General features: G+C 39.3%; 1 long non-coding RNA gene across 1 annotated transcript; it reads right to left on the minus strand.

The window, feature by feature from the left end:
* Positions 1-317: 317 nt before the first annotated feature.
* LOC108253684 lies at positions 318-11,599 on the minus strand. The gene is made up of 3 exons (XR_001809799.1): positions 11,522-11,599; positions 9,477-9,999; positions 318-400 (listed from the first exon to the last, which is right to left on the minus strand). It is a non-coding gene; the product is annotated as an uncharacterized LOC108253684 (long non-coding RNA).
* Between the last annotated feature and the right edge of the window lie 894 nt (positions 11,600-12,493).

Below are 12,493 nucleotides of genomic sequence, written 5' to 3' on the forward strand. Positions count from 1 at the left end.
CCAGCCGTTGATCGACGGATCGATGTCGATCCACGAGGTGAATCTATGTTCACGAGGCAGAGTGGAAGGTTCAGTCGAAATCGATAGACGACCGGTCGACTATGTATGGACAGAGCTTTACAGCACAGGAAGGGGGAGGGGGGCTATTGAATTTATCAATACGAATAGGTTTTGACTATACCCCGAGGAGATAATTATGTTTACCTTCAATGTGAAACGAACTAGACGACCGGTCGACTATGTATGGACAGAGCTTTACAGCACAGGAAGGGGGAGGGGGGCTATTGAATCTATCAATACGAATAGGTTTATAATATTTATCAGTAAAGTTAACCTATGACAAATTAACTAAAACAGAGCAGCGTTTCAATCAGAAAACTAAAACTCTGGTTGATTTCAACTTCTCCATGTTGTGTCTTTCAGTTCATTCCCTCATATATGTATCTACTTTTTATTTTCATTTTAGACATGTACTCGGAGGTGCTTCATTTCATAGCGATAAAACAACTACATTAGACTTCTAGTAACATATTGATCCGGTAGGTATTAGGAATAAAAATTACAGCGTTTATACCGTGAAAATAGAAACTTGTGGATAAAAACAAAACAAAAAATTAAACAAACAGAACAGAATTGAAAGTAGGTAAAAATTGTCAAATGAATTAAATCTTAGTCAATATGTAGGCATGGTCCATGGTCAGTTGATGGTCTTCATTTGTTCATCTGAAAGTGAGATCTCAAAAAGCATAAACTTGACAAACTTTGGTCTGACAGTCTGGTCTTCAAGTGAGAACATATGTATTAAACCAGCGGCTGAAAAAGCTCTTTCTGCTTCAACGGATGTAGGAGGAATGGATAGAAATACAAGATTTGCAAGTTTGCAAGACCAATATCATCCTTTCAAATCAGGAGAACAAAAGAAACACTACTTGAAACCAGACTACCTGTAGACAGAAAAATCAAGGTGCCTGTAGAGTTCATAAAAAAAGGGTTATTCGACCTATTTTAAACCTTTTCTTTGTGGTATTCATGGACCCATTAATTCCGAAAAATCCCGCAAATCCCGCAAATCCAGCAAATCCAGCAGCTAAAAACTGCGGGATTGCGAGATTGGAAAAAGGTGCGGGATCCCGCGGGATTGCGGGATCCCGCATTGCAACCCCTAGTAATGCTACTGGCGGTCTGACAGCCCTGGGTTGGACAAATTTAGGTCTGTCAGACAGTCGGCCCGCCGTTCATTACAATTTTTCAATTTAGTCCTGAGGATGGCATCATGAGATGTTGAAACATGTTGACTATTTTCCATCAATAAATTCGTTTATTTAGTCAAGTGAAGACTTATTCTCTTCTTATTTTAGTATTAATTAGTACTTGACATGGTATCCCGTTTTCAAAGTTTATATGTAGGGTATGTTTATAATGGGACCCAATAATATATTGGATTGATGGATGGGACCCAAGTTAGCTGTTAGCTCGTACAAAAGACAGGGCTGGAGCCCTGTCTTTAGTACGATGTGTTAATAAGAGGTGTCTGCCATTTTGAATCAGTTTTGTTTCCGAGCTTGTTTATTAGTTGGTGTTTGACATTCGTTGGTTTTTGACTTACCCTCCTGCAGCCAGTATCATCTGCATCTTCTAACATAACTTCCTAGGTGACAACCGCCATCTTGGATTTATCCAGCTCTCATCACATTCGTGAGTCATTTCTGTACACTCTTCTTTCTCCTCCACTTTCTTCCTTTTGTTTTCCCTTTTACCTTTCTTTTGTTCCTTGTTTCAAAGTCACCAACCTCAATGGTGAGCACTTCGGATCTGGAAGTTAGTAGTTCGAGTCCAAGTCAAGTCGTAAAATTTATCACCCTCCAAGAAAAATACCCAGTACTACTGCAGTACTGCTGATGAAAAGTGAGGCTAATAAAATCTCGGTAGGTATAGTTTAAAAATCACCCGAGTATCATCAGCCCTAATAAAAAGTCCTTTGACCTTGAACCATTACCCCTTGACCCTGCTGATGATAGTTACGGTTTCCGGTGTTCAGTTCCTGTGTTCAATATAGAAACCCTTTCCTCTCTGTACTTCCCTCCTCTCCCCTCCTTCGTATCCCCTCTCCTCTCTCTCTTCCTCCGTCTCTCCCCTCCCCTCCTGTTCATCTCTTGTCTATTACGCCCATTAATAATACACCATTCTACGACGGAAAACACCGGAAGACGTTTAACTTCTGGAGGTTTATAGTGGAGGCATTCGTACAACCACTAACTTGGACTGAGAGGGAGGGGTATTGATTGTAGGTACTTTGTATTTCTCTTCCCCTCCCTCCCTCCCTCCCCTCTCCTCTTGTGCCTGCAATGCGGTGTACTCTCCTCTTGCCAAAACAAATCGAGATAAAATAGGTCTCGGAGTCGTTTCCTGAAACGTGCAACTTTTTCCGTCATGCCAAACGCGAAGAACATACATTTTGGATGGTGGAAGAACGAGAAAACGAAAGGTAGATGATCTTTATGAATTTTTGATGCGTGAGTTTAGATAATGCAAGAGGTGGGTAATTACTATGGGGGATGGCACGTATAAATTATCTAAATTGTTACTCAAGCGAAATGAAACATTACCGTTATCTTCTGATCACTGCTGCACTGCCAGAAAATGGTCTTGTTTCTCATTAGATTTCTATCCTGTGCTTTATTTAACATCGAGTATCTGGCTATTCTCGGCCTCACTCAGGCTGGCTGAGATTAATGTGTGGAGGCGAATAGTTTGTTTTTGTTTCAAATAGAGTTTCAAACCCACGTCAATGACTTTATTCTGCTTCAATAATTTATTCCAACTACAATACCATCATGTTTACAATTCAAGGGAAATCGGGAAACCTAGTAGGGTCTTCTTTTACTTCCTCTTTCTTCTTCTTCTTCTTCTTCTTCCTCTTTCTTCTTCTTCTTCTTCTTTCACTTTGCCACTTTCCCAATTTCATTTGGGGTCGGCATTTCCTTCTTTTAGTCCCCCCTCCAAGAAAAATACCCAGTACTACTACTGCAGTACTGCTGATGAAAAGTGAGGCTAATACAATCTCAGTAGGTATAGTTTAAAAATCACCCGAGTATCATCAGCCCTTAATAAAAAGTCCTTTGACCTTGAACCATTACCCCTTGACCCCACTGATGATAGTCAGGGTTTCCGGTGTCCAGTTCCTGGGTTCAATATAGAAACCCTTTCCTCTCTGTACTTCCCCTCTCCTCTCTCCTCCTTCGTATCCCCTCTCCTCTCTCTTCCTCCGTCTCTCCCCTCCTGTTCATCTCTTGTCTATTACGCCCATTAATAATACACCCCCCCCCCCCTTCTACGACGGAAAACACCGGAAGCCGTTTAATTTCTGGAGGTTCTTCTTTCACTTTGCCACTTTCCCAATTTCATTTGGGGTCGGCATTTCCTTCTTTTAGTCTCCCCTCCAAGAAAAATACCCAGTACTACTGCAGTACTGCTGATGAAAAGTGAGGCTAATAAAATCTCTGTAGGTATAGTTTAAAAATCACCCGAGTATCATCAGCCCTAATAAAAAGTCCTTTGACCTTGAACCATTACCCCTTGACCCTGCTGATGATAGTTAGGGTTTCCGGTGTCCAGTTCCTGTGTTCAATATAGAAACCCTTTCCTCTCTGTACTTCCCTCCCCTCTCTCCTCCTTCGTATCCCCTCTCCTCTCTCTTCCTCCGTCTCTCCTCTCCCCTCCTGTTCATCTCTTGTCTATTACGCCCATTAATAATACACCATTCTACGACGGAAAACACCGGAAGACGTTTAACTTCTGGAGGTTTATAGTGGAGGCATTCGTACAACCACTAACTTGGACTGAGAGGGAGGGGTATTGATTGTAGGTACTTTGTATTTCTCTTCCCCTCCCTCCCTCCCTCCCCTCTCCTCTTGTGCCTGCAATGCGGTGTACTCTCCTCTTGCCAAAACAAATCGAGATAAAATAGGTCTCGGAGTCGTTTCCCTGTTTTTCATTTTTCCCAGTTTTTTTTTTTTTTTTTTTTTTTTTTTTTTTTTTCCTTGGCCGACCTTTTCAACATATTATTTTAAAACAGGGAGGGAAAACGGAAAAAATCACCATATTATTAAAATTTTATTACACATTTTCATTTTTTGTATTTGTTTTGTGGGATTTTTCTGCGGGCATAATGTTATAATGGAACTTTTTTCCCCCGTTCCCTCTTTTTTTACTTTCTATTTATTGTAGGTACTTACTTTATTTTTAGCATTTTTCTTTCTTTTTAGGTCCTCCTCCCGTGTGCACTTATTATTTATAGTTCAATTGATGATTCGTTCAATCCCAGCAAGTTCAAACTTTCAATTTTTTAGGTTTCCTCAGTGCTCAGTCCTTTAAAAACTTTTAAAGTTCGACCAATGTTTCCTTTCTCCATTTTTAGCATTTTTCTTTCTTTTTAGGTCCTCCTCCCGTGTGCACTTATTATTTATAGTTCAATTGATAATCCGTTCAATTCCAGCAAGTTCAAACTTTCAATTTTTTAGGTTTCCTCAGTGCTCAGTCCTTTAAAAACTTTTAAAGTTCGACCAATGTTTCCTTTCTCTAGTGGAGGCCTTTTTTTTAGTTGATCAAGGTAGAACAAATCTAACATTTCCAACAACATGCTGGAAAGCTTGATGGTTAGCGACCGTTCCACCTTTGGTTTCTTTGTGGTTTCCTCAAATAGTCGTACATATTTATGTACCTATCCTAGATACTTTTTTGTGTTACAACTTACAACTGAATATCAAATTGACAAATTCGACTGAATTTTCCCAAATTGTAGAGTTGTAACGCCTCATTCTAGCACATTGCGACATTTGTAGTGACTTGTTTCAGAATATCTAATTATTCCTATACTCGCACATATTATCTGTCTGACATTTCAGATATAGTATTAGGTTTCATGTAGTAGTATGGGGTAGATATTCATCAGGTTTGTCATGTACAGGCGGGTATACTGCATAGTGGCATTTTGTGTGACACGTTGACACTTTATCAACCGGCTGATATTTTTTTTTTTTTTTTAGAGGGAACTGTTACTGCCAAGGTGTTATCGTCTCGAAAGCGAAGAGCTAAATACACTTTTTTTGAGTATATGATTTTTATTCACTTCAATGATAAAAAGAAAACCAAGTTTTAGTATTGAAGGATTTGGCAAGTCCTAATCACAGCATATAGGTTTGAGAAAAGTACGAGTGTAGGCGAAAGGTATGTCAATCAGAAGAGTTCGTAGGTTATTGTAGATGTAGACGATACAAAGACATAAACAAATCCAATCCCTGAGCATGGAAATCCCCCTCCTCATTGTTCTACCTAATTGGTTTTGAGACAGGCATGCGAAATCAATTTTCTTTCCGTTCAACTCGGATCTACTAAATACACTTTTCTTGAGTATATAATTTTTATTCACTTCAATGATAAAAAGAAAACCAAGTTTTAGTATTGAAGGATTTGGCAAGTCCTAATCACAGTATATATGTAGGTTTGAGAAAAGTATACGAGCGTAGGCGAAAGGTATGTCAATCAGAAGAGTTCGTAGGTTATTGTAGATGTAGACGATACAAAGACATAAACAAATCCAATCCCTGAGCATGTAGAGTGAGAATCATTTGAAATAGACAACAAACCAATGTCACTTTTACACAAACAATCGGAAAAGAAAGAAACCTCCTAAACAACAAAACATGACCTACTGCCTACTGGGGTTTCGTTTTTGCCATGATACAAACACAAGGAAAGAGCATTTACCAATGTCAATATCCGCATCATGAGCATCCAAAGGTTTCGCCTGGGTTGCGACTATCACCGACAGGATCACCAAAGTCACCACGCTCACGCAATTCTTCATCATGTTACAATGTTTTCACTAAGACTTGAATTTCACTTCTGACTTTCTCCCATGTGTTTTTCAACCTGGTTTTTTTCAATTCTCTTATCTGATGAGCTGAGTGTCTCTAGGTGTGAGTGTGGTGTTTTGTGTTTCTGATTCTCTTGCTGATAAAGAATAGAGAGAAGTCTGGTTGTTTTGTTTGCTTCTTATCTGATGAGGTGATGAGTGTCTCTAGGTGTGAGTGTGGTGTTTTGTGTTTCTGATTCTCTTGCTGATAAAGAATAGAGAGAAGTCTGGTTGTTTTGTTTGCCAATTCTCTTATCTGATGAGGTGATGAGTGTCTCTAGGTGTGAGTGTGGTGTTTTGTGTTTCTGATTCTCTCGCTGATAAAGAATAGAGAGAAGTCTGGGGTTGTTTTGTTTGCATTTTGTGTTCTGCCGTTGTCTTTGTTACTTCTGACGATTCTGTCGCAGTTCTTTGAAAAACTTGGAGAGTTTCTGCACAGACTTCATGTAGATTCCGGATGATAAGACTTTGTACTTTGTTCAGAGCTCTGAGGTCGGGCGAAGAAGAACTTTCAAGGTGTGTCCACACAGTCATGGTCGACCAGCCGTTGATCGACGGATCGATGTCGATCCACGAGGTGAATCTATGTTCACGAGGCAGAGTGGAAGGTTCAGTCGAAATCGATAGACGACCGGTCGACTATGTATGGACAGAGCTTTACAGCACAGGAAGGGGGAGGGGGGCTATTGAATCTATCAATACGAATAGGTTTAGACTATACCCCGAGGAGATAATTATGTTTACCTTCAATGTGAAACGAATTAGAGTCGATAAGCCAGTCAGGATATAATTTCAGAATGACAATGTTCAGTTCATCTTAATAAGTATCCACATTGGCACACAAAATCTTGCACTTCATCCCTCTCAACAATTGTACCATGTAATGCCACTGAAACATGTTATACCAATACTATTGACTATCTATACACTTCATTGTGGCCACCACAATATCTCTTGTTAGCCTTGTACCATGTAATTTCATTGACTAGTCTAATACTAGCACAAAAAGCTTCTCATTGTGGCATCTTGTATTGACTAACACACTTTATTTATCCTATGGTCAAGCCAGGAGTTTGCGTCCATGTGAACTCCAAACTAAAAGAACCCAAAGAAACTATACTGAGTGAAAGATATGGAGTGATGATGAAAGAGTGAGAGAGAAAGATATGGAGTGATGATGAAAGAGTGAGAGAGAAAGATATGGAGTGATGATGAGAGAGTGAGAGAGAGAGAAAGATATGGAGTGATGATGAAAGAGTGAGAGAGAAAGATATGGAGTGATGATGAGAGAGTGAGAGAGAAAGATATGGAGTGATGATGAAAGAGTGAGAGAGAAAGATATGGAGTGATGATGAGAGAGTGAGAGAGAAAGATATGGAGTGATGATGAGAGAGTGAGAGAAAGAGAAAGATATGGAGTGATGATGAAAGAGTGAGAGAGAAAGATATGGAGTGATGATGAAAGAGAGAGAGAGATATGAAGTGATGATGAAAGAGTGAGAGAGAAGAAGAGAGTGAAAGGGCTAGTATTAAAATACTCTATGGAAATTGCACATAAGTGTGTATAGAAATTTGCAGTTTTCTAGTGTGCTCTATTCTCATTGCTAAGGATTCTTAAAATATTCAGGGTCCAGCAGCCGACAGGTCGAGTACGTTGGGAAAATTATTCAATGGAATGAGATTAACTTAAGGCGTTTTTAGCTACCTAAATATCCTTTAGAGATTTTTTACTTTCTATTACTACAGTATAGCGGAGCTATACTAGTAATGAAAGTATTGCAATCGGTCCAAATTTTCAAAATCGGGAAGTTCTCATTGCTAAGGATTCTTAAAATATTCAGGGTCCGGCAGCCGACAGGTCAAGTACGTTGGGAAACTTATTCAACGGAATGAGATTAACTCTAAGGCGTTTTTAGCTACCTAAATATCCTTTAGAGATTTTTTTTTCAGCTTGTCTTGTCTGTCTATTTTGCGATAGGGAGGTACCTAACTATGTTCAATTTGAATAAAAATTTGACACACAACTTTCACGCATACGAGAAAATTTGTGCCAATGAGGTGGACCTTTGAAAATTCAAACTATGTAAAGTTGTAAAGGCTCATGGCGGAACTTGAAATGTCCTGGATATATTATTATGTATGCATAGTTGTATATGTATTATGATTATGTACCTTCCAAACAATGGTACACAAAAAGCTCACTCTGAGCCTTAGGTGTAAGGACCAAAGAGCCCCAAAAGATGTGGGTTAAGCCTTTTGCCGTTGTGTTGGGGGAATGCTTCGAGTGCTTTTAAACAATAAACAAATCTACACAGTTCTATACCAACTCCAAATATACTGAAACAACGGCAAAAGGCACATGCTAATTTCCTACACGTTAATCCATTAAGAAGAAACTTGGGAGAAAGTGGAGAAGGACGAGGATGAGAAAGAATAAGAAAGAGAAGGAGAAAGAAGAGAAAGAGGAGGAGAAAAAGGATGAGGAGGGACAAAGTCGGAAAGGCAAATGTCATGTGATTTTCATTGCATGAGATAACCTCTTCACACCCACAGAATGAAGTCATCACTCTCTCCTTCTCTATCTCTGCCTCTCTCTCTCCCTCCCTTTCTCTCTCCCTTCCTCTCTCTCTCTCTCTCTCTCTGTCCCTCCCTCCTTCCCCTCTCTCTTTCTCTCTCTCCCTCTCTCTATCTCTCCCCCTCCCTCTCTCTCTCTCTATTTGCCTATGTTTATATTTCTATCTTCATTCTTGATCTATGTTTCTTTGTGTCGATCTTCATTTCCTCATAATGGTGTTCAGCATTATGTTCACAAGGTTTTTTGATACTTTTCTATGTCCCTATTCATTATGATTAGGTTTATACGTCAGTTGTTTTTGGATATAACTATCTTTCCTTTGGTTTTTATGTATTCCTTAGTTTCTTGTAGCTTATGTGTGTTTTTAGCCGGAAATTTGCCTACCTTTGGTTACTCTATTATTGTCTATGTGCCGATATTCGTCAAGCTATCTCTGCGTTAAGAATAAGTTGTTTCCCTAGTTCATTTATACACCTGATTCAATTTTATGTCTTGACTTGGACTCGAACTACTAACCTTCAGATCCCCACTGCCTCCATTTACCACGAGAGAACTGAAGACGTGAAGAGCCTCTGCAATACTAAACTGCCGCATCATCAACCCTTTGTCTAATTTCGTCCTTTTTCTAATTGCCTTTATGAATGGGGCTCGACATATTCCTTTCTTAAAACTATTTTTAAAACTTTGGTCTCTGTGGGTTAACTTCAAGGTTTGGTAAATTTTTTCCCCAGTTCTGCTTTTGCTTTTTCTTTCAGACTGTGGGGAAGTTGTTCAAGTTGATGTTACCTTTTATCTTGCGGCCATCCTCTGGAAAGACGCATATGGGAAACGTAACTAGGTATGTAACTATGTATGTTGAGACTGTTCATAGACGCTAAGTCAGGGGGTTTACATTACCATGGGGTTCGCGGACGATTTTGAAGGCTCCTCTACCGATTACTGAACCACTCGTTAAAAAAGAAGGAGAAGAAAGAAAGAAACCTTACACCTTCTCCATGTGTCTTTCAGTTCATTCCCTCATATTATGTATCTACTTTTTATTTTCATTTTATACATGTATACTCGGAGGTGCTTCATTTCATAGCGATAAAACAACTACATTAGACTTGTGGTTGTTCTAGGAACATATTGATCCGGTAGGTATTAGATGTATACGTTCCTCTGCCTCATCAGATAGGTGACAAGAAGTTAGAAGTAGCTGTGGAACCAATAGTACACACAGATACAGAAATAGAACAGCAAAGACATGCCAATAATGTACTTGGAGGTATTGCTATCCTGCTCGACCTGATTCCTTAGCTGTTTCACTTGTGTTTCCAGCATATCGGTCTTCTTGCCGTGGAAACAGTTGCACTGTTTCGTTTCGTCTCCGCTGGTACCCACAACATTGGCTTCTTCTATGATTTCACTGTCGGGGATTTTCTCTTCGTATTTCTTCAGAATGATTTCCGCGTTTTCGTTTTTGTTTTTGGAAATGTCGAGTACAATGTCCTTCTGGGCTCGGGTGTCATCTGCAAGAAAAAATCGTTTGGTTTGGGTGCACTTGAACATTCAAGGTTTGGTAAATTTTTTCCCCAGTTCTGCTTTTTGCTTTTTCTTTCAGACTGTGGGGAAGTTGTTCAAGTTGATGTTACCTTTTATCTTGCGGCCATCCTCTGGAAAGACGCATATGGAAACAAAGTTCAAACAATCTATTCAAAATTCTGCCATTTCTTTGTGTTCACAGTAAAAGCTATTTGTGTTCACAGTTGAACTGTGAAGAGTAAAAGCTATTTGTGTTCTTCTTTTCAAGATGAATCTTCACAAAGTCACTCAATATTTCTTTGTGGTTTCCTCAAATAGTCGTACATATATTTATGTATCCTAGATACTTTTTTGTGTTACAACTGAATGTCAAATCAAATTGATAAATTCGACCGAATTTTCCCAAATTGTAGAGCTGTAACGCCTCATCCTAGCACATTGCGACATTTGTAGTGACTTGTTTCAGAATATCTAATTATTCCTATACTCGCACATATTATCTGTCTGACACTTCAGATATACGCAGGGGTGGCCAGACTTTTTTCGTTGCGGTTCCCTTCTTAACTTTCAAAAGTGTTCGAGGTTCCCCCCCCCCTCACCCACACCCAAAGAATAAAAAATAAACTCACCAATTTTTGTTGCTAAGCCATTTTTCTTCAAAATGGCATCTGCCAATAGATAACTTGTTTTATCAACGGAAAGGATGCCTGTAACTTTGTAAAAGTCCATAATTATTGACATATATATTGAAAAATAACTTTCACAACTTCACACAATTGAAAAATAACTTTTTCGCACTTTGAATAACTTTTACCTAGAACTTCACACTCTGAAGTTGTAAAAGTTATTTTTCAATTTATATGCGAACTTTCGTTATTTCTTTCATCAGTGCTGAGGAGATGAAGGCAGAAGAGAGGTTAGGACAAATACGACACGTAGGTCCACTGTTACAGAATCTGAAAGAAAAACCAGATACCAAATACCTGTAAACAAACCACATGCAGAAGAGATGAAGGCAGAAGAGAGGTTAGGACAAATACGACACGTAGGTCCACTGTTACAGAATCTGAAAGAAAAACCAGATACCAAATACCAGATGAAGAAGAAACAGTAAAAGAAATGTCTCCTTCAGAAGAACCTTGCCAAAAGAAATCCAGTGGGGAAAGAAATCCCCTGCAAATATGGAAGAGAATAGCTAGGTATCTAATAAACTAACTGAATTAATCTATTTAAATTTTCGACCATTGTGAGTTCTTTTAAACACCATTGACAGAGTAATGTAACACTCCATGATTATTTTCCACTCTATCGCAATTCGTTTGTCTAATTTTCAAGCTAAAATTGGACACAGACACGTCATACCTTTCTCAAGGGACAATACACTTCGTTGGTACAAATTTAGATGAATTTGATAGGCCACATACAAAACAGTCTAACTCACAAACAATGAAAACGACTCACAAAAGTGAAAATGTGTTTTTCTATGGAACCTCTTCTTTTTGAACTCACATTATGGAAACTGTCTAGAGCGCAAGGTGCCTGATGGAAATCACCAGTATAACGTTTCATATTGTGTAGGCTCTGAAGGAAGACAGGATAGGAAAAAGCCAGCAGTCCCGAGAGCAAACCTTATCCGTTCAGGATAAAATCCCCCACGGTCGGGAGTTGTACCTGTGACCTAGCGCTTACAGGGCAGACGCGTTACCAACCAAGCTAACTAGGCTGGCTTAGGAAAACAAGAGAACATAAATCTACATAGTTATATACCTACTTTTTATGTACATTGTAACAGTGAAATTTACCTCTCTGTTCAAACAATCTACAAATCGACTACAAAGTGGGCTCTTTACAAACGCAAGAATACAAAACTTCCATGTCTATCGAATATTTTTCTCCGCTTTCATCACAACAAACACAAATTAAGCCAGCCTAGTTAGCTTAGTTGGTAGTGCGTCTGCCTTGTAAGCGCTAGGCCGCGGGTTCGATTCCCGCCCGTGGGATTTTTCTGCGGGCATAATGTTATAATGGAACTTTTTTCCCCCGTTCCCTCTTTTTTTACTTTCTATTTATTGTAGGTACTTACTTTATTTTTAGCATTTTTCTTTCTTTTTAGGTCCTCCTCCCGTGTGCACTTATTATTTATAGTTCAATTGATGATTCGTTCAATCCCAGCAAGTTCAAACTTTCAATTTTTTAGGTTTCCTCAGTGCTCAGTCCTTTAAAAACTTTTAAAGTTCGACCAATGTTTCCTTTCTCTAGTAGATTCCTTTTTTCAGTTGATCAAGGTAGAACAGATCTAACATTTCCAACAACATGCTGGAAAGCTTGATGGTTAGCGACCGTTCCACCTTTGGTTAATCAGCAAAATCGACCCTGATTTTCATTGTAAAAGTGCCTGAGTACTAGGGGTCGCAAATCCCGCACGTTTCCAATCCCGCGGGATCCCGCGCGGGATTTGGCCAATCCCGCGGGATCCAGCGC

This window comes from Diaphorina citri, unplaced genomic scaffold (genome assembly GCF_000475195.1).
Source record: "Diaphorina citri unplaced genomic scaffold, Diaci psyllid genome assembly version 1.1 scaffold2582, whole genome shotgun sequence".
In the NCBI taxonomy this organism is placed as follows: Eukaryota; Metazoa; Arthropoda; class Insecta; order Hemiptera; family Psyllidae; genus Diaphorina; species Diaphorina citri.